Raw genomic sequence first — 21,701 nt, 5'->3', positions numbered from 1 at the left:
TTTTTTCGTATAGCTTTTTCTTTCAATTTTTTTACATTAATGGATTTTTTTAAAGCTTTTTTCAAAATAGCCGCTTACAGTTTAAATCGTGAGTCTTAGTTGGCCAGATCAATGATCAGTCTTGCCTTAATTGGCCGGATCAGTAATCGGTCTTGCCTTAGTTGGCCGCATCAGTCCTAATTTTGCCTTAATCGGCCGGATCAATGATCAGTCTTGCCTTAGTTAGTCAGATCAGTTCCGATCTTGTCTTAATCACTCGGATTAGTAATCGGTCTTGCCTTATAACTTAACAGTACTTAATGAAAGATACTTAATGAAAAGTAACTTTATTATACTGTTTTGAAAAGCTCTCGAGATAAGCTACAAGAATATGAGATAAAAAATAGAGGTTTCTATTTAAAAAAACATTAATGACTTTGACCTGATTTTGTTAAAGTCACTCAAGATCAAGTCTACATTTTCATGTGTCCTCCATCAACTTTTATTCGAAAAATTTTTCAATAAAATCATCGATTCGCAAGATAATCGATGTGAGATTATCACTTAAAATAAAACACTTTATATATATTATATATATATATATATATATATATATATATATATATCAATAGTTTATTACTTTTAACAAAGAGGTTGTAAATCAGTCATTGTTACGATAAGAAAATACACGATGTTTTTTGTCAGGAAGAGATTAGATTTCTGAAATATCATTAAATTACCGGATTTTACCAGAGGTTCACAAATTAAATTTGTCTATTCAACACTTACTTTACAATGAATTTTTCAAACAATCCACGATCATATGAAGGATCTACTACTTTTGTTTTTCCTTCAACTTTCTGTTGACGATACAACGATATATCATTACATATATGTATATGGCTTCCGTTGACAACGAGTCCCGTCTGCCGGCACTGATTTTATACAGTGTCTCTAGTTCTGGTTGAGATTGGGAACGACGTTTGTCTAGAGAGAAATATAATTATATCTAGATTGATTAATCTGATCATAACACGCAATAATTTAAGAGAAAAAATTGTAATAAGTAAAATATCTTTCAACATGCATCTTCTTCTCTCCTATATACATATAAGTTCTTATAAATGTTATTTGCATGCATAGTAAAGAATTATAGACCGAGCACTTGATACATGTACTAGTAACTTTCTATTAAATTATTTTAACTTCAGCAATATATTTAAAAAATAATGTATTAAACTGGCACAATATAGATCAAAATGATTAATAAAATACACGCATCATGTATATGTTTACACGTATCGCCGAAATTAAGATAATTCAATAGAAAGTTACTAATTAGTACCCATATCAAATGTACGATGTAAATTAGACCGTGAGGTTCCTCAGGACGTAGCAATACTAACAAATTAATTTTTTTAATGTAGAACTAATTTTTTAATGTAGAACTAATTTTTCTACTATTTTGCTGTGATCTAATCACTTAAATAAGCAAATGTTATTTCGCTTCTTTTATCAGATAATTATTTTTATTTTCAGTAATTAAAAGACTACATATGTTCATACATAGACATGATAAGAATATTTCAACTATAATTTTATAATAAGAATATTTTGACATTTTAGTATGTAAGTTTTTTTAGTTATAAAAATAGTTACTTAGTTGTATAACAGGTGCTTAAGAAAAGAGAGAGGAGAGGTAAAAAAATACGCCAAAAAATTTTATTTTCAATTATATTTTTAACATACTTTGTTGATTTAATATATTATATAGAACTTTATTAATTATATATGTATATATATATATATATATGTATATATATATATATATATATATATATTGTATATCATGTCTATGTAAAGTAGAAATTTTAATATAGAAATTTTTATATATTTTATATTTTATATATAGTATATCTCTCCTCTCTCTTTTCTTAAGCACTTGTTATACAACTAAGTAACTATTTTTATAACTAAAAAAACTTACATACTAAAATGTCAAAATATTCTATTAAAGAAAATATACTATTAAAGAGGAATGTAAATGAGCTATATAAAAATTTCTCTTCATACTTTTTATTATTTTCGTTTTGAAATAATTCATATTTTTATATATTATATGTTTTAATCTATTATACAATAAATTTATAATTGTGACTTAAGAAAGTTAACATAAGAATTAATAAAAATATTGCTTTAAAATATTTGCTTTCTTATTAACAATATTTGGACTTCTAAACTTCCGAAAATGTCCACCGTTCGATTATCACGAAATTTGGCAGAAATACTCCAAATGACGTCAAATGAATGCCCTTAAATGGATTTTCACCGACAAAAAGGTTTTATGTCAAACATGTTTAAGTAAAGTTATATACCACCTAAATGTACTACCGTTACATAGCTCGCTGTAACAGAGCCTGAAGCAGGGAGAAAGAAGGATGAGAGTCGTGCGCTCCTTTGCAGAGGAGGGGGGTGAGAGTCACTTCGCATGGAAACTCGAAACCCATGCAACAGTACAATCATAGAAGTCGTGCGCCCCTTAAGCAGAAAAGATCTCTATTATTACAAAATACTGAATTCATTTTGGGTAAATGCTAGAAGTTTATGGGCAGAATTTAAAAAAATAATAAGTCATTTTGAAGGGAATTTAATAAGCTTTAAGATAATGTTATGTAAAATTTAATTTAAATTCTATTTTTTTTTTAATTAAAGAAACGTAAAAAGTGAGCGAATCGCAAAGTAAAAAAATTGTGCTTCTAATATAAGATGTCCCGAGAAATCGATAACATAAAGTATATCATCATTTGCAATTAAAAAACTTTATGAAATGTTCCTAAAATACAAACAGACACAACTAGTGTGCGTGCAAAATGAGCATGCATTGTATCCGAGATTCGTCTTCAGATAGTTGAAAGCATCGCAGAATCAGACACTTGATATTTGTTCCGATTATCCTTTTTATTATTGTATACATTGTAACATTTATACTTTAGCAACGATTTTCACTATGACATAGAAGCATAGGTTATTTCATATATAAAAAATACTCGGTATATCATTCTCAAAAGATTTCACTGAAATTATCTATATTTTGGAACATTTCAGCGAAATTGCTGAAAATTTACTGAATTTTCATTGAAAGTGACTTTTTTAACATATTGAAAAATCATTAAAACTGAACATTGAAATTACTCTGAAGTTATTCTGAAATTTTGTTGAAATTTCTTTGAAATTTTTACTGAAATTTTGCTGAAATTTTGCAAAAAATAAATTTTTCAGCTAAAAATTGCTGAAATTAAATTGAAATTTTTCTGAAATGCTGAAATTTTACCGAAAAGTGTTCCAAAACGTGGAATAATTTCAAACAAAATTTTTGCACTGGATATTACGATTTTCACGCCTTACGGTTTTATGATCATCAAATCTAATTTCTGTAATTAGGCAATTTAACATATCCCGTATTTTTCTATTAGTACGATCTTACTCTATGTACATGAAGAATTTATTGCCAAATATTGACTTATTAAATAATAAACAAGATTTAAAGGCTCATCTCAGTGAAACTTGAAGAAAGATTCTAAAATCTTTTTTTACAACGACTACAGACATGATCTAATAATGAATTTCCGATTAAATAGTTTTCAATCCAAGAGCAATAAATTCATAGTGGAATAGCATTTATTAGTTTAACAGAAACGCCGCTATCTCATATTAGGCTTCTATTTTATAACAGGAGACTTTCCTCTATATATTGCTTGGGTTACTATTACTTTAACAGTTCGGAATAAGTATAAAGATATGTTAGCATTTAGATTTTATTTTTATTTAATTAAAAAATAAAAATATTATCAATCAATCTATAACAACTGTGCTCTCGAAATAAAATAAATTATAAATATTTAAAAAACGGGTGATTGAGAGCATATCTAACAGCCGTCGCAGTATATTTTGGTTCCAGTTTGCAGCTGGATATACATCTTCAGATTTGAATTGAATATGAATTGAAGATATACACCCAGCTGCAAACTGAAATACACTGCGACGGCTGTTAGATGTTAATCAGAATTCATTGACGATGGCTCAAACAGAACCGAAACTGTAATAGGTAATGAAAGATTGTAATAAATTAAAAGTTAAAAACGGAAACACGGAATAAGTACTGCAATACATATATTCTCAATCGGCCGTTTTTAAATATTTGTAAAAAATATTATCATTTTAGTTTTATTAGCTAAAAGAAATTAAAAATGATTATTATCTTTTAAGAAGAAAGAGTAAGATTATTTGAGTTTTATTGCTTAAAAGTTACACAACATTAGTGTTTCAATGAAATATATTTTCTGTTTATAATTAACGCAATTTAAAGATTTTTACATATATATTTTTTAAAATTATTATTACTTTAATAGCTCGGAAAGTTGGTTTGAAATAGGTTTGGAATAAAAAGTCATTTTTCTCTTCGAAGATATTAATATACAAAAATCTATTGCGAGAATACCGTGTCTTCAGAAACAGATTATGAAGATAGTAATAATTATGTACTTTCATAAACAAAATTTGATTGACATACATGTTTACTTATATTTACGAGAGCAAATCAATAAGTACCCATGTTAGTAATGAAGACGCAAGCTTTTCACAAAAATTTTGTTTATTTTTCAACGTAATCCCCTTTTAGCAGGATACACTTTTCCCAACGCTTCTGCCATTTTTTTAATTCCTCAGAAAAATACGATTTGTCGAACTCTGCAAAATAGGTCTCTGTTTCGGCGATGACCTTCTTATTCGACATGAATTTCTTTCCACCGAGCCATTTTTTCAAGTGACAAGAAATCACAGGGGATTAAATCCGGAAAATACGGTGGATGCGGCAGTAATTCGTAGCGCAATTCGACCAATTTGGCTGTGGCGACTGCAGAGGAGGTGCATTGTCGCGATACCCATCGGGCTGACAGCTTTTTTATTCCCAAGTTATCATGCAAAATATTGAATGCCGTTCCGTACGACACGCCTACGGCCTCTGCTACTGCACTTTCGTTCGGCGATCAACGAGAATCATGTCGTGGACTTTTTCAACGATTTCCTCAGTAACCACGTCTGTCGGGCGGCCTGGACGCTCAAAAAGACGAACAACCACGTTTGAATTCGTTGAACCAATATCTGACGGTTGTCATAGATGGTGAAAAGTTAACAGCATCCAACTTCGTTTTTATTTCTTCGCACATTTTTCCATTCAAAAATAAGAAACGAACCATGGATCGATATTACTCTTTTTCCATTATATCGGAAAACATCAAACACTCACTATGAATTGCTGTCAAATCAAGATTGCATGAATCACTCTGAAATTTTGTATGGCGTCGTTTAAAAGATGGTAGTACACGATAGTAATGCCAACTTGCATCAGCAACGTCGCCTGTCTTGAAACACGGGTACTTATTGATTTGCCCGTATATGTATATATGTATGTATATATCTTGTTTTGCTGAAACTCATAACACATATCTGATTATTGTATCTATGATATATGTGATTATTAAGAATCATTAATAATTCTAATTTTTTCTTAATTCTTAATTATAAATAACGCACATAAGGTAATAATATTAATTAATTAATGTTCATTAACCCAGGAATGAATTACAGCTTGGTAAATGTATATACAATTGGTAATTATAACGGGATTTTCTAAACGTCTTATCGATTATTGTCATTATCGTTAAGCGACAACCAATCCTGAAGGGCAAGACAATCCTGGAAGAAAGCGCGGCTCTCATTGACTGTCGCTAATTAACGATAGCGACAATTGTCAATAAAAATTTAGAGAATCCCACAACTGTACTTAAATATAAAATGAAATCAACAAATTTATCTCGTCATAATTATGTCATTGTAATAATATAATATTATTAATCATATTATAACGTGATTATAATATAATGTGTTATCTTAAGTAGAGTAACAAATCATTATGATATCAAAATGATGTCAAAGTGACTCCAAAATGATCATTTTTTAATTATTTCCGATTCATTTTAATCATTTTCACGTTATTGTGATTTGTTGTTAAGATAATATTACAGTGAGTTATAATTTGTCTTGGGATAATACTACAGTGAGTTATAATTTGCTTTGAACAATTTTAGCTCGTTGAATGATGAATTTCACATGCAACCATAATTACAATATTGTTTTTATGGATAAAGAAATAAAATTATGAAATCATTTAAAAAGAATATATTAATTGTGATAAATAATTAGAAATCTTATCAGTTATAAAGAGAGAAGATTATAAAATAAACTTTGCATGAGAAAGAAAGATCCTCGTGATTTTCATTTCGTGAAAGAGATTGAAGAAATCTGAAATCGCTGAGAGTAGAAGAAAACACTTTCGTGCTCGAAAGGAAAATACTGAACTCGATTTCGATCCATTTTGTGCACGTGACATACTGAACTATAGCGTTTGGGTCAAGGTAATGCGAGAGTCACGCTGATGTCCCAAGATTCTCAGTGAATAACGTTACACAAAACAGCATAAAATTATCGATAAAAAATTATTCCCGAATAGGCTACTTTTACGGTATCTTTATAAAAAGTGCATTCTCAACTTATATTATACTTTTATAACTTTAAGGATGACTGAATCCGAAAAAATATAAAACTAAACTACAAGAATGCAAAAAAGATAAATTTTTTAGCAAGTTCGGGAAATTGTTTACATGCCAAATTCTATTTTATATCTTAACTTGATTTTTTTTATTATATTTTATTATATACCATGACTACACAACATTTTTGCTTATAAAGATTTTTCCATTATTTTATTCAATTGAGTAGTCATGGTATAAAATAAAATATAATAAGAAAAGATCAAATCAAGATATAAAATAGAAATTGGCGTATAAGCAATTGCGATAGAGATGACCGTTACTGTCTTAACATTTATTTAACATTTATTCAATAGAAATGACTTAATATTTATATTACATTAATAATTTATTTGTATTAACAATATAAATAAAAGGAAGGGCAATAGTCAGTTATAAAATTCACGAAAATAACAAGTTGGAAAAAAAAGTGTTGGTCGATCGAGACAAGTTATACATCTTTATTTTTATTGTTTGACTATGCACACACATACACACACCACGATGTGCGAACTCCGACCGAGTAACCTCCAACGATAATGCGAATACCAGCGGTACTTAATGAAAATCTTGCAAAAAAATAGATCTACTTTAGAATCTGATAATTCAGCTCCTAAACGAGCTAGAACAATTTTCTTTATGCCATTTTAAAGAAAACGTTCTTGGCTTCAAAACTGATGACGTTTTTCACTTCATTCTTGCTTCGATCATGGAAGGTTGAATGACATTTCAAGACTCCAACACTTTCTGCTTTTATTTTTCACGACAAAAACAGTTTAATGGGACGAAAAATTTCTCAAGCCATTTTAAAGTGGAGATTTTACCCTTTAAGGGGATGCTGGAGCGAAGGCTGAAGTTAATCAAGGTCGATATTAGCTTTTCATTTCCAATGTATAAGCTGCTTACGCCCTCTGAGTTAATATGATCATGCAGAAAATTCGATCGATTAATTATAATTTTTATTCCGTTTCCTACATTACCATCTTAGCAAGGACGTGTATTAGGGTCGGTTCCGCAAATGTAAAATTTATTTTGGAAAATTTTCCAATTTTAGAATTAAGAAAAAAATAAACCGTAATTGAAGTTAATCTTATATTTGTAGAATCGGACCTTAGAAATACAGTTGTATTATGTACACATGCAGTGTAGGCCGTGTTCCAATATATATCCAGTATTAAAAATCTATAATATATTATACATAAAGTACAGTTTTTAACTTTAATAGCTATATCGATACGAAGCCGTAGTAGCACTTTTTCTTACGTCCAATGTCATTTTAGGTAATAATAATATAATATCAATAAATGAATATGACATTACACATACATAATGTAATTCTTTTTCATGAATATCCATATATATATATATATATATATATATATATATATATATATATATATATATATATATATATACAGGGTGGCCGATTTATCTGAAGACATTGAAATATCTCGAGAACTATACATAAGATAAAAAAATGTGTGCAACGAAAGTTGCTCGACACGAAGGGGGGAATCCAATGATACCAAACTCGGCCCCCACCGCTCCCCGGGGGCGGGGTGGGGGTGGGGGACATAAGAAACTTAAATAGGAACCCCAATTTTTTATTGCAGATTTGGATTCTCCAGGAAAAAGTACGCCAAGTTGAACTACGAACTTTAACATTTTTGTTCACAGGTGGCGCTGTAATCGATAAAAATCCAAATTTATCAGAAGACATTGAAATAACTCGAGAACTATGCATGGGACAAAAAAAGGTGGCTAATGAAACTTGTTCGCTTTAAAAGCTGCCTTCGAATGAAAGCAAACTTGCCCCCCCCCCCCTCATGGTGGGGGAGGGCATAAAGAACTTAAATAGGAAGCTTCTTGATTTGATATTATTGTTGTAATGTTTCATACATGTAGCAATAATGGAAAGTATCGGGGAAAAAAATCATGGAGTTCATTACAAATTTATCAAAAAATACATTTTGCGTTACCCGGGAACAACGACGTGGACGTAGTATTTTTCTGTTCCCTTCGGGGTGCTAGATTAGCGTGAGTCCCCTTGCCTCTCACGTTTCGGGGTGCTAGATTAGCGTGAGTCCCCTTGCCTCTCACAAATCGGGGTGCTTGCTTTATGTTCACTTAATGGAGTAAGTGTTCGAAATTTCGACCTTCCACTTCAATACATTTGTTGACTCTTTCTTCAAATGACTTTACACAGGACAGTATCATATCTGCGGGAATTTCTGCGCAAGCATTTCTTATGCGTTCTACCACGTTTTCGCGAGTTGTTGGCACTTGTTCATATACCTTACCTTTTAGGTAACCTCACAGGAAGAAATCCGGCGATGTTAAGTCAGGTGACCTAGCAGGCCAATTAATTGGGCCATCTCTACCAATCCACCGACCATTGTAATCATCAGAGATAGCTTTCCAGAGATAGCATTCAGAAAATATCATTCAGATCTTTCCGTCGAATATGGCCAACCCTGTATATATATATATATATATATATATATATATATATATATAAATATATATATATAATGAGTATATCTGTACACATAAAATGAGAATTTAACTCTCGTTAGCTATGATTTATATTAGTTGTATGTATATGCTGATATTGAAAACATAAAAGCATATATCACTAATATCTGTATATTTGATCATAAAAAAACATATCTCTTTTTATTAAACATAGAAAAAAGAGGATGCTGAAAAAAGAGGATACTGAGGATACTGAAAAAAGAGGATGCTGAGAAAAAAGGATACTGAAGTCAGTACACCTTTTTGTTACATGTAATAAAAAGAGATGAAGCAGATACACACGTGTGTGAATATGAATTAGAAATATATTTTATGTAATGTACATCATAATGCACATAAAATATAATTTTAATATTCACTAATATGTCTATATTATTAGGTGTTGGAATTAATTCGTAGCGTTTTACAAGTGATGGGAAGTACTTTCATTAATGTATTTTTTAATGCTCATGTGAAATAAATAACATTCTTTCATTAAAAAACGCTACGAATTAATTCCAACACCTAATATATCTGCATGAAAAGCTAAGTATGATAACTTCTATCTCTCTTTTATGGGCCTTCTACAATAAGCCATTCGTTACAAATCAGAAGTCAGAAGCTAAAAATTGATCAATCACAGTCAATTTTTCTGATTTATGGCTGATTTATGGCTTATAATTGTAAAAGGCCCATTAAACATAATAAAAAGAGATGGAATAGCTACATATGTATGTGCAATGTATTTACGTACTGACAATACATGTTACATCCTAAGTTAAAATAGTATTGAGAAAGGAAAAAGTGCTATCACATTATACGTATATACATGTATTTCAAATACATGGTTACATCCGAAGATATATCTAAGTCAGAGTCAGAATGTATTTAGTAAAAATATACTTATTGTAACTTGCTGTTAGTCAACATACACATTGACCTATAAGTGTATACATTCGCTAAAACATTTTGCTTCGAATATGATATACTTATATACATTTCATAAACGTACAGCATCGTACGAAAATTATGCATGTGACTATTGACTGTATAATGTATGTTATATACATATAACGCTTGTGGAAAATCATGGAAATATCAATATCTCGTAAATTATCGTGTTTTGAAATTATTTTTGTTATTATACATAAATTGGAGGGATATAGGATTAGCATAATTTATTAAAACTTATATGTTATCAATAATGTTCCTTTTCCTCTTAATTATACATGTTGAGCGGCTCAAATTTTCCAGAAAGTATTTTCGGTCGCTAGAAACAAGCGACCGTAGAGAGATGGGGGGGAGGAGAGGAGAGGAGAGGAGAGGAGAGGAGAGGAGAAGTGGGAGGGAGGGAGGGAGGGAAGGAAGGAGATAGAGAGAGAGAGAGAGAGAGAGAGAGAGAGAGAGAGAGAGACTCTAAAGGATAGACTCGCTGTTTCGTTCGACGAGACCAGCTCGGCATGCGGAGTCTCACCGATTACAATCGGAGTTTCTATCCTTTTTTGTTTTTTCTCTGTCTCACTCTGTCGTACTTCTGTTTCAATAATTCGTTCTGCAATTCAAGAATGTGATTTCTATCGATTCTGGCATCATCGTCGATGCAGCAAGGACACACAATTCCTTCTCTAAACAATGATCCTGATATATATTTCTATATATATACAAAAATATATTATTATGGCGTTTCCGGCTGATAACATATTGCTGGTTTTATTTACAATGATTCAATCCATTTCTATAGTTGAATAGCGATACTACTTCGTTTGCGCGCGACCGATAGGAGGAATGGCGCTTCTTATTAAGATTCGACATCCGAGTCGAGTCTAAAATGTGCTGTATACAATAATTTCAGACCTTGCATAAGTAGTTGGCGATTTACAGAAAACCTCAAAGAACAATACTATGCTTGCAGAAACGAGTTACGAGGTTTAGTATAAGAGCAAAGAGTATTCGAAAATTTCATTTATATGCTACTACGAGATTGCCGCTTGTCGTTCCGACATCCGAGCAGAAAGGAAGTTCAACCGAAACACACATCGCGTTCCGAACCTTGATATATGCATGTGTAAATAATTCAGTAAATAAAGTTTAGACATGTGTTATATATATGTACACGCACACACACGCGCGCGCGCGCGCGCTCACACGCATACATACGCACACGCGTGTGTATTTATGCTATTATATATAATATATATATATATATATATATATATATATATATACATACATACATATACATATATATATTAGGTGTTGGAATTAATTCGTAGCGTTTTTTAATGAAAGAATGTTATTTATTTCACATGAGCATTAAAAAATACATTAATGAAAGTACTTCCCATCACTTGTAAAACGCTACGAATTAATTCCAACACCTAATATATGTATGTGTTATTTTATATATATGCATCAATAATTTACTAAATAAAATGTATGTAAAAGACAGAACAGTATAATCAAAATAATTATCTTCATATGTAAATAATATGGTATGTTTCTTGTTTAAGAAGAAATTATTTCAACAAAATTGAAATAACTAATATCATATTTATTTTATTATTATTTTTCCTCTCAAAAGAAAAAACTTTGACCAGGGCACGTTTATTGATATGGGCCTGAATAGGTCGATAATTCAGATCATTTCTATGGTTCAGCGACGCACTTTTCATGACAGCGCCGCTGTCGGAATATTGCGGAACTAAAATACTACTTAGTTTCATGGCTTCACGTCAATTTCACTATAATATACAAACGAAATTTTCGGATACACTTTTCTCTTATACTAAAACTCCTACCGCGTTTCTAAAAGCATAGGATTGTTCATTTAGGTTTTCCGCAATTCGCCAGCTACTTTTTATGAACGTGCAAGATCTGAAACTCTTATATGCAACACATATTGTGATGTGTTTACTGCAGAAGCCGATAACAAAATTGTAAGTCTTTAATTTTCTTTCGTTTTTCGTATTCAAATGTAGCTAGCGAATTGCGTTGTTGTTGATACTTTAATGTTGTGGAGAAGGATTTTTCAATCCATAAACACAGTTACGAGAAAGGTGTTTTTAATATTTAATGATAAAAGGACACTCTCCTTAAGCGCAAATTGCAGAACTCTGTTTAATTTGGCCAAATGAATTTTGTTCCACCAATCCTCTCCTGTTCTTTCTCTTTCCCCCGTACATTCTCCCATCCCCTTTCTCTTACTCTTTCTTACTTTTGTGCTTACTCTCGTGTTAGATAGATCAAACTTTCAGTCAAAATCTTGTTTCTCAAGATGTAAGTTGAATTTTAAAACATATATACATTTTTTTTATCTTTTTGAAATATTTTGGAATATTAGGAGAATTAATAAAAGAGGAGAAATCAAAATTTTCATTAATGAGAAATTATTTATTATAATTAAGTAGAAATTATTTCTTTTCAGGTATAAAATAAAAATTATTGTTTTGATATAGATAGGAATGATGTACACACACGCACGCACACACGCATGCACGCACACGCACACAATGTGAAAGGATGCGATTAATCATAAAAAATTTTTATTTATTATGTTTCATTTGTTGTGTAACAAATATAGCACGATGAAAGCATCTAAATATCGTTGCGTTTCTTACGTAAGTGCGATGACGAATCAGATATATTAGAAAGATTGCATCAGTGCGGCAGCAGTCAGCCGTCAGCTTTTGACGTGTAACATTATGCTTTATTATTAAGTATTGTCTTTGTTATTAACAGTACAATAAAAATACTTAAGAAACAATCTGGTTACCAAAAAGTGCAAAAGTTTATTTCAATTTTTACAAAACTATATTGTATACTAATTCAACGATATATATGTACATATATATATGTATATCAATATGATATATGTAATTGCTTTGTTGGTGATAGCAGGTACTTTAGGCCTTTATTATTTTCTCTTCAAAGATTTAAATTATTTCAAAAAATATGGCATACCACATAAGACACCTCTTCCGATAGTGGGAAATATAGGACCAACGTTTTTGCGTCTTCAGTCAATAAGCGAATTGATCAAGACCACTTATAACTTACATCCTAAAGCCAAGTACGTTGGTATGTTTGAGATGAACGTTCCAATTGTGGTAATTCGCGATCCCGAGCTTATTAAATCCATCGCGTTAAAACACTTCGCTAATTTTATGGATCATCGCAGTTTTATAAATGAAGATCAAGATCCAGTAATCGGCAAAAATCTTTTTGTTCTTCGCGGAGAAAAATGGCGACAGGTACGGTCTATATTGAGACCAGCCTTTACATCAAGCAAAATGAAAAACATATTTAAGCTAATGTCGGACTGTGGTGTCAATTTCGATAATTATTTGGCGCAATTGCCACCGAAGCAGAGAATACTGGAAGTGAAAGACGTCTTTACGAGATATACTAACGATGTGATTGCTACTTGCGCTTTTGGTGTCAGTGTTGATTCCACGAAAAACCCGAAAAACGAATTCTATATATACGGCAAAGAAGCGACAGTTTTTAACACCACTGCTTTTATAAAGTTTTACATATTTAGAAACTTCCCTTGGTTGGCACGATTAATTAACTTGAAAATCATTCGACAAAAAATAACGGATTTTTTCCGAGACCTTATAAAAACTACTATAAAAACTAGGGATGAAAATGGTATCGTTCGCCCTGATATGTTGCAATTGATGATGGAAACCCGAGGTAAAGAAGGCAAGGCAGAATTGAGTACCGATGATATGGTAGCACAAGCATTTGTCTTTTTCCTTGCTGGTTTCGAGAGTACTTCAACGTTAATGAGTTTTGCCGCTCATGAACTCGCAATAAAGAGATATACAAGACAAACTTCGAAAGGAAATCGACCAAGTTTTGGAAGAAACGAATGGACAAGCACCTTATGAAGCGATTAATGGTATGGAATATTTAGATGCTGTAGTCAACGAAGTTCTCAGGATATATCCGATTGCTGTAGCAATGGATAGAATATGCGTAAAAGATTTTGAGCTGCCACCAGCATTACCAGGATTGAAACCATTTGTTGTAAAGAAAGGACAAGGCATATGGATACCGATTTATGGACTTCAACATGATCCTAATTACTTTAAGGAGCCGGAGAAGTTTGACCCCGAACGGTTTTTTGGTGAGCAGAAGAAGGAAAATCTCAACTGCGGAGCCTACCTTCCTTTTGGTCTTGGTCCCAGGATGTGCATAGGTAACAGATTTGCATTGTTGGAAACAAAAGTTATACTTTTCCAATTACTGGCCCGTTGTGATTTAAAAATCTGCGAGAAGACGCCAATTCCAATCAAAATCGCTAAGAACAGCTTCAACATAAAACCTGAAGGCGGTTTCTGGCTAAAGGTGTTACCAAGAAAAGATACGCATCACACTCTTGCAACTAATCACGTAAATGGAACACGCTAAATGTAAGAGAATTTTAATGGCTAATAAATTTTTATGGCTTGACAAATTTTAAATAAAAGAAAGACATTTTTTGATATAGAAAAACAACTCCTGTTTTTGTAATTAATAAATAATAATAATGTCTAGATGATCTAAAGAAAAATATAATAATTTTGTAAAATTGTTTAAGTTTTTAAAAACATATATACTTATAAAACATAAATATTTATAAAACCTCATAATTAAAAAATTTCATATTCAACTATATTTATGGTATGAGAGATACAATAAAATACCTAGTGGTTTTTAAATAAAATGTACAAAAATGATTATCCAAAATATAAATTATATTACATAAAAATGTTTCTTAAACTTCAGATAAAATGAAAACAATGAAAACTCAAATGAACATGGTACGTTTCTTTCTATATGGTAAGAAGACGATAATGTTGCTGCAAGTTCAAGAAATAACAATCTTCGATATATATTAAACATATTAATCATATTATGTAAGTTTCTTAGAAAATGATAAAAGAAAACAGTATAAAAAAGATTAATGGATTGAATATTATTTCTTATTTTGCGATATTATTATCACGATATTATTATCGATAAATTTATAATTTTTTTTGTAAATAATATAAATAACTATAAAATTATTATTATTAATAATATGGTAATAATCGTTTGTACATTTTCATTATGTTTCTTTAAATTTGTAAAAAATGTTTTCATAACTTTCTACAAATAAATTTAAAAATGTATTACATAGACGAATGTTATAAAAAATGATTTATAATAGTAAGGTAAGCGATTACATAACTAAGATAAAAAATCTAATTATATAATAGCATAACAATCTAGTTTTATTTTATATATATATATATATATATATATATATATATATATAATAGCATAAAAATATCATATGAAAAATATAGAATGAAAAAAGCTTTAAAAATTAGCTAAGGATATTTTTCTGTATTTATTTTTTTATGTATCTATGTGTATATAAAATATTTGTCTTTAAGTGTTATGTATTATTTAATTCCATTGATTAATATTTCAAACTTGTTATAAATTGTATACTGTAAATTATATACTTTTACCAAACTGATCACTTCACATATATACGAAAAAGATTATTATATTTAATGTAGTAACAGTTAAAAATTAGCTCGATATATAATATTATATTAATGTCATATTAATTAATTCAATTATTAGTAAATATTAAGTAATACTATATTAATATTTAAATAATAATATTTTTACTTTCTTCAATGTTCACTTTAATCGTGTAAATTATTATTATATATCGCAATATATGCAATTATTAGTAACAGCAGATATTCTTTATGTTATTGAGAATAGTTCTACTTTACTAATTATTATTTTTCATTAATTATTGAAAAATTCACAAAATGTTAATTAAAGGACTTTTTGTTCAATTTAACCCATTCATCAATAAAACTTTCAAAATATATCCAAGTAGTGTATTATTTGATAGATTATATATAAAAGATTTCATATTACCGATACTATCTGATATAAAACCTTTTATTATAAGGAAAGAAGGTATATGGATACCAATTTATAGACTTCATCATGATGTATTCCTAAGTATTTTGAAGAAATTTGATTCCGAACGATTTCTTGGTGAGCGCAAGAAAAAGAATCTCGATTGTGAACCCTAACTTCCTTTTGGTTTAAATCCCAGAAAATGCATAAGTAACAGATTCTCGTCTACGCGTGATTCAGATTACTAAAGCCATCTATTGGAAAAATAATGGATTTCTTTTTACTACCTAATATATATATATATATTATATATATATGTATATACATATATATATATATATATATATGAAATACGTGTCCATATATTGATAATAATACATGTTACATCTTGACTAAATCCTAAAATGATATTGAAAAAGTGAATAGGAAAAAGTGATTCTACGAGTGTGTACCGATATTAACTGCGAGTACTGAAAATACGTAACTATAGCTTTTCAGTATTGACAGTGTACATTGACACATGACCCTAATAGCATTTTTCCTATTGTACAATGTCCTTTTAAGTCATAATGTGATATTAGCTATACATAGATATATTATACATATAATATACGTAATTATACCATATTTTGCTACGTTAATAAAAAGATGTAGAAGTTAATCATGTTAAAATATTAGTGATGTGTGTACTTAAATATAATACACATATCGGCAATATTATACAATATTGCATATATGTATACTATAATGTGAATATACATGTGAATATATAATACTATAATGTGAATATACATACGTTGCAGATAGAAGTTACCAATGCTAAGCTATTTATGCATTCCCTATGTTTAAATATGCAATATTAAAATTGTATGCAGATACAATATATATATAAATATATAATATATATATATAAATATATATATATAATGCGTATATATGTACACATAAAATAAGATTTATCAGAGAATTCGTAATTTGATCATTTTTTTTAATATGTTACGTCTGATCATCTGCGTTTGACTCTCGTTAGCTGTGATTTATATTAGTTGTATGTATATGCTGATATTGAAAACATAAAAGCATATATCACTAATATCTGTATATTTGATCATAAAAAAACATATCTCTTTTTATTAAACGTAGAAAAAAGAGGATGCTGAAAAAAGAGGATACTGAGGATACTGAAAAAAGAGGATGCTGAAAAAAGAGGATACTGAAGTCAGTACACCTTTTTGTTACATGTAATAAAAAGAGATGAAGCAGATACACACGTGTGTGAATATGAATTAGAAATATATTTTATGTAATGTGTGTACATCATAATGCACATAAAATATAATTTTAATATTCACTAATGTGTCTATATTATATCTGCATGAAAAGCTAAGTATGATAACTTCTATCTCTCTTTTATGGGCCTTCTACAATAAGCCATTAGTTAAAAATCAGAAATCAGAAGCTAAAAATTGATCAATCACAGTCAATTTTTCTGACTTCCTATTTATGGCTGATTTATGGCTTATAATTGTAAAAGGCCTATTAAACATAATAAAAAGAGATGGAATAGCTACATATGTATGTGCAATGTATTTACGTACTGACAATACATGTTACATCCTAAGTTAAAATAGTATTGAGAATAAAGGAAAAAGTGCTATCACATACGTATATACATGTATTTCAAATACATGGTTACATCCGAAGATATATCTAAGTCAGAGTCAGAATGTATTTAGTAAAAATATACTTATTGTAACTTGCTGTTAGTCAACATACACATTGATCTATAAGTGTATACATTCGCTAAAACATTTTGCTTCGAATATGATATACTTATATACATTTCATAAACGTACAGCATCGTACGAAAATTATGCATGTGACTATTGACTGTATAATGTATGTTATATACATATAACGCTCATGGAAAATCATGGAAATATCAATATCTCGTAAATTATCGTGTTTTGAAATTATTTTTGTTATTATACATAAATTGGAGGGATATAGGATTAACATAATTTATTAAAACTTATATGTTATCTATAATGTTCTTTTTCCTCTTAATTATACATGTTGAGCGGCTGAAATTTTCCAGAAAGAAACAAGCGACCGTAGAGAGATGGGGGGGAGGAGAGGAGAGGAGAGGAGAGGAGAGGAGAGGAGAGGAGGGGAGGGGAGGGGAGGGAGGGAGAGAGAGAGGGAGAGAGAGAGAGAGAGAGACTCTAAAGGAGAGACTCGCTGTTTCGTTCGACGAGACCAGCTCGGCATGCGGAGTCTCACCGATTACAATCGGAGTTTCTATCCTTTTTTGTTTTTTCTCTGTCTCACTCTGTCGTACTTCTGTTTCAATAATTCGTTCTGCAATTCAAGCATGTGATTTCTATCGATTCTGGCATCATCGTCGATGCAGCAAGGACACACAATTCCTTCTCTAAACAACGATCCTGATATATATTTCTATATATATACAAAAATATATTATTATGGCGTTTCCGGCTGATAACATATTGCTGGTTTTATTTACAATGATTCAATCCATTTCTATAGTTGAATAGCGATACTACTTCGTTTGCGCGCGACCGATAGGAGGAATGGCGCTTCTTATTAAGATTCGACATCCGAGTCGAGTCTAAAATGTGCTGTATACAATAATTTCAGACCTTGCATAAGTAGTTGGCGATTTACAGAAAACCTCAAAGAACAATACTATGCAGAAACGAGTTACGAGGTTTAGTATAAGAGCAAAGAGTATTCGAAAATTTCATTTATATGCTACTACGAGATTGCCGCTTGTCGTTCCGACATCCGAGCAGAAAGGAAGTTCAACCGAAACACACATCGCGTTCCGAACCTTGATATATGCATGTGTAAATAATTCAGTAAATAAAGTTTAGACATGTGTTATATATATGTACACGCACACACACGCGCGCGCGCGCGCGCTCACACGCATACATACGCACACGCGTGTGTATTTATGCTATTATATATAATATATATATATATATATATATATATATATATATATATATATACATACATACATATACATATATATATATATGTGTTATTTTATATATATGCATCAATAATTTACTAAATAAAATGTATGTAAAAGACAGAACAGTATAATCAAAATAATTATCTTCATATGTAAATACAGGGTGGGCCATTTATTGGTACGTTTTTAAAAATGCGATCAAATGAGCATACATTGATATTTTTTATTAATTTTTTTTTTGTTGTGAAGCTAAAAGTATCCGCGTCAAGAATGAAAAACGATTTCGTTCATGTGGCTCCCTCTACTGGCCTTACAGTATGCCATTCGGTCACCCCAATTATTAATGACATTTTGGACTACCTCGGCGCCAATTTCACTCAAAACAGTCGTAATATAATGTCATCCACTAACATCCCTTTCTCACGAACTTTCCTCACCAATTTGCGTATAGCTCCTTCGGTGGGTGCTCTATCACGACCCATATTTCTTTTCAAAATTCGTACAGTTTCGGCGACACAGCACTGACTTTGAAAATAAGTTTTTAAAATTTCAAAACGCTCTTCAAGAGAAAACATGTTGTTTCGTGCCGCGGACGGTATGACTAATAAACTGTTAAAATTTCGGGTCTGTAGCTCGTTCGGTGTTGCCATACGACGAAATTCAAAAACGTACCAATAGATGGCCCACCCTGTAATATGGTATGTTTCTTGTTTAAGAAGAAATTATTTCAACAAAATTGAAATAACTAATATCATATTTATTTTATTATTATTTTTCCTCTCAAAAGAAAAAACTTTGACCAGGGCACGTTTATTGATATGGGCCTGAGTAGGTCGATAATTCAGATCATTTCTATGGTTCAGCGACGCACTTTTCATGACAGCGCCGCTGTCGGAATATTGCGGAACTAAAATACTACTTAGTTTCATGGCTTCACGTCAATTTCACTATAATATACAAACGAAATTTTCGGATACACTTTTCTCTTATACTAAAACTCCTACCGCGTTTCTAAAAGCATAGAATTGTTCATTTAGGTTTTCCGCAATTCGCCAGCTACTTTTTATGAACGTGCAAGATCTGAAACTCTTGCAACACATATTGTGATGTGTTTACTGCAGAAGCCGATAACAAAACTGTAAGTCTTTAATTTTCTTTCGTTTTTCGTATTCAAATGTAGCTAGCGAATTGCGTTGTTGTCGATACTTTAATTGTGGAGAATGATTTTTCTATCCATAAACACAGAAGTATTTAATATTTAATGATAAAACAGGACACTCCAGCATCCCCTTAAGGCCATTGGATCATCTAGTATAAAGATATCATATTGATTTATATTTAAGATGCTGGTCTAGCGATCTTATGCAATGCTTATATATAGCTTATATATCATTTTATGTGTGATCATTCTAATAAAGTATATAAATGAGATTACGTAACTATAATATAAAACTCATTATATAATAATAATATAACATTGGAATTATTTATATTAAGTCATTTCAGCATGTATGTAATTATTTTGTACCTTTTCTGTAACTATGAATCAGTTATATAATGTTTATTACATTGTTATATTTATTATATAACTGTAATTTGCAGTGAGTGGGATATTATAACTAACATGTATGTTACATATAATCAACGTTATATTACCAGTTATATTCTGTTTTATTACAGCAATATAACAGTTATATATTTGCTGAGATTCTTGCTATCCACACAGCATGTAATATAGTAATAATTTTGCAGTAATATTACAAATTTGCTGTAATGTTACATGATAATATTGTGAATAATATTGTACAAATCACTGCAATATTAAATATTTCGGCAAATTCATTGCAACAATATTTTTGTAATATTACTGCAATATTAAACAATATTTCTACACATTACGCTAATATTGTGCAACATTGCAACGATATTTCTATGTACTGTAATAATATTGCATAGTAATATTATTGCTACAATAATATTATAAATATTGCTACAATAATAAATGTCCGCAAAAAATTTATCTATAATATATCTGCGATGTTTATTAATTGCTAAAGTATTATTGCTTAATATTACACTCTAAAGTACGCATGATAAAGACACGATAAAAAAACATTTAGAGGCCTAGAAAGCAAAAAAGGTTGAGAATCTCCAGAAAACACGCCAAGCTCGATTTGCTTCTTATAGAATTGCTGGACGTTTTCTTAGCGTATCCCTCTTGTGACTGGGCTGCGTATTTACCTTCAGCACGAAATATTGCAGCAATAGTATAACAATATTTCAATAATACATAATATTACAAAAATTGCAGGGATATTACTGCACTATTAAAATTATAATATTTTATTGAAAATATTGCTACAATATTGCAAAATATTGTAATTTTAATTTTGTAGAAAATATTGCAATATGTTATTGCAAAATTACAATTCAATAAATAAATATGCGGCACCGCCACGAAAGAGATACGCTTTCTGTAAGGAGAAAATGTTCCGAAGTTCTATAAGAAAAAATACACGAGTACTTCTTCTTATAAATCGAGTAGCCGAGTCTCCTGGAGATTCCCAAACTTTTTTGGATGTGCTTTCTGAGCCCCCGAATATTTTTTTACCATAACTTTATCGTATGTATTTTAGAATATA

General features: G+C 30.3%; 1 protein-coding gene, 1 long non-coding RNA gene and 1 pseudogene across 9 annotated transcripts in view; 2 read left to right on the top strand and 1 right to left on the bottom strand.

Annotated features, from left to right (window-relative positions):
• Gs2 (glutamine synthetase 2) overlaps positions 1–21,701 on the top strand; it is a 200,833-nt gene that overhangs the window by 26,184 nt on the left and 152,948 nt on the right. The window lies entirely within an intron of this gene.
• LOC147906601 (uncharacterized) lies at positions 1,845–10,472 on the bottom strand. Its single transcript, XR_015548358.1, has 3 exons — positions 9,666–10,472; positions 4,588–9,519; positions 1,845–2,517 (listed from the first exon to the last, which is right to left on the bottom strand). It is a non-coding gene; the product is annotated as an uncharacterized LOC147906601 (long non-coding RNA).
• On the top strand, positions 11,421–15,305 carry LOC105146163 (cytochrome P450 9e2 pseudogene; annotated as a pseudogene). Its single transcript, XR_015548351.1, has 2 exons — positions 11,421–14,557; positions 14,913–15,305. The product of XR_015548351.1 is annotated as a cytochrome P450 9e2 pseudogene (transcript).

The sequence above is a fragment of the Acromyrmex echinatior genome, unplaced genomic scaffold, assembly GCF_024713525.1.
Source record: "Acromyrmex echinatior isolate Ae372 unplaced genomic scaffold, ASM2471352v2 Scaffold20, whole genome shotgun sequence".
Lineage (NCBI taxonomy): Eukaryota > Metazoa > Arthropoda > Insecta > Hymenoptera > Formicidae > Acromyrmex > Acromyrmex echinatior.
The sequence above is the reverse complement of the archived record's forward strand: the minus strand, read 5'-3'. Positions and strand labels throughout refer to the sequence as shown.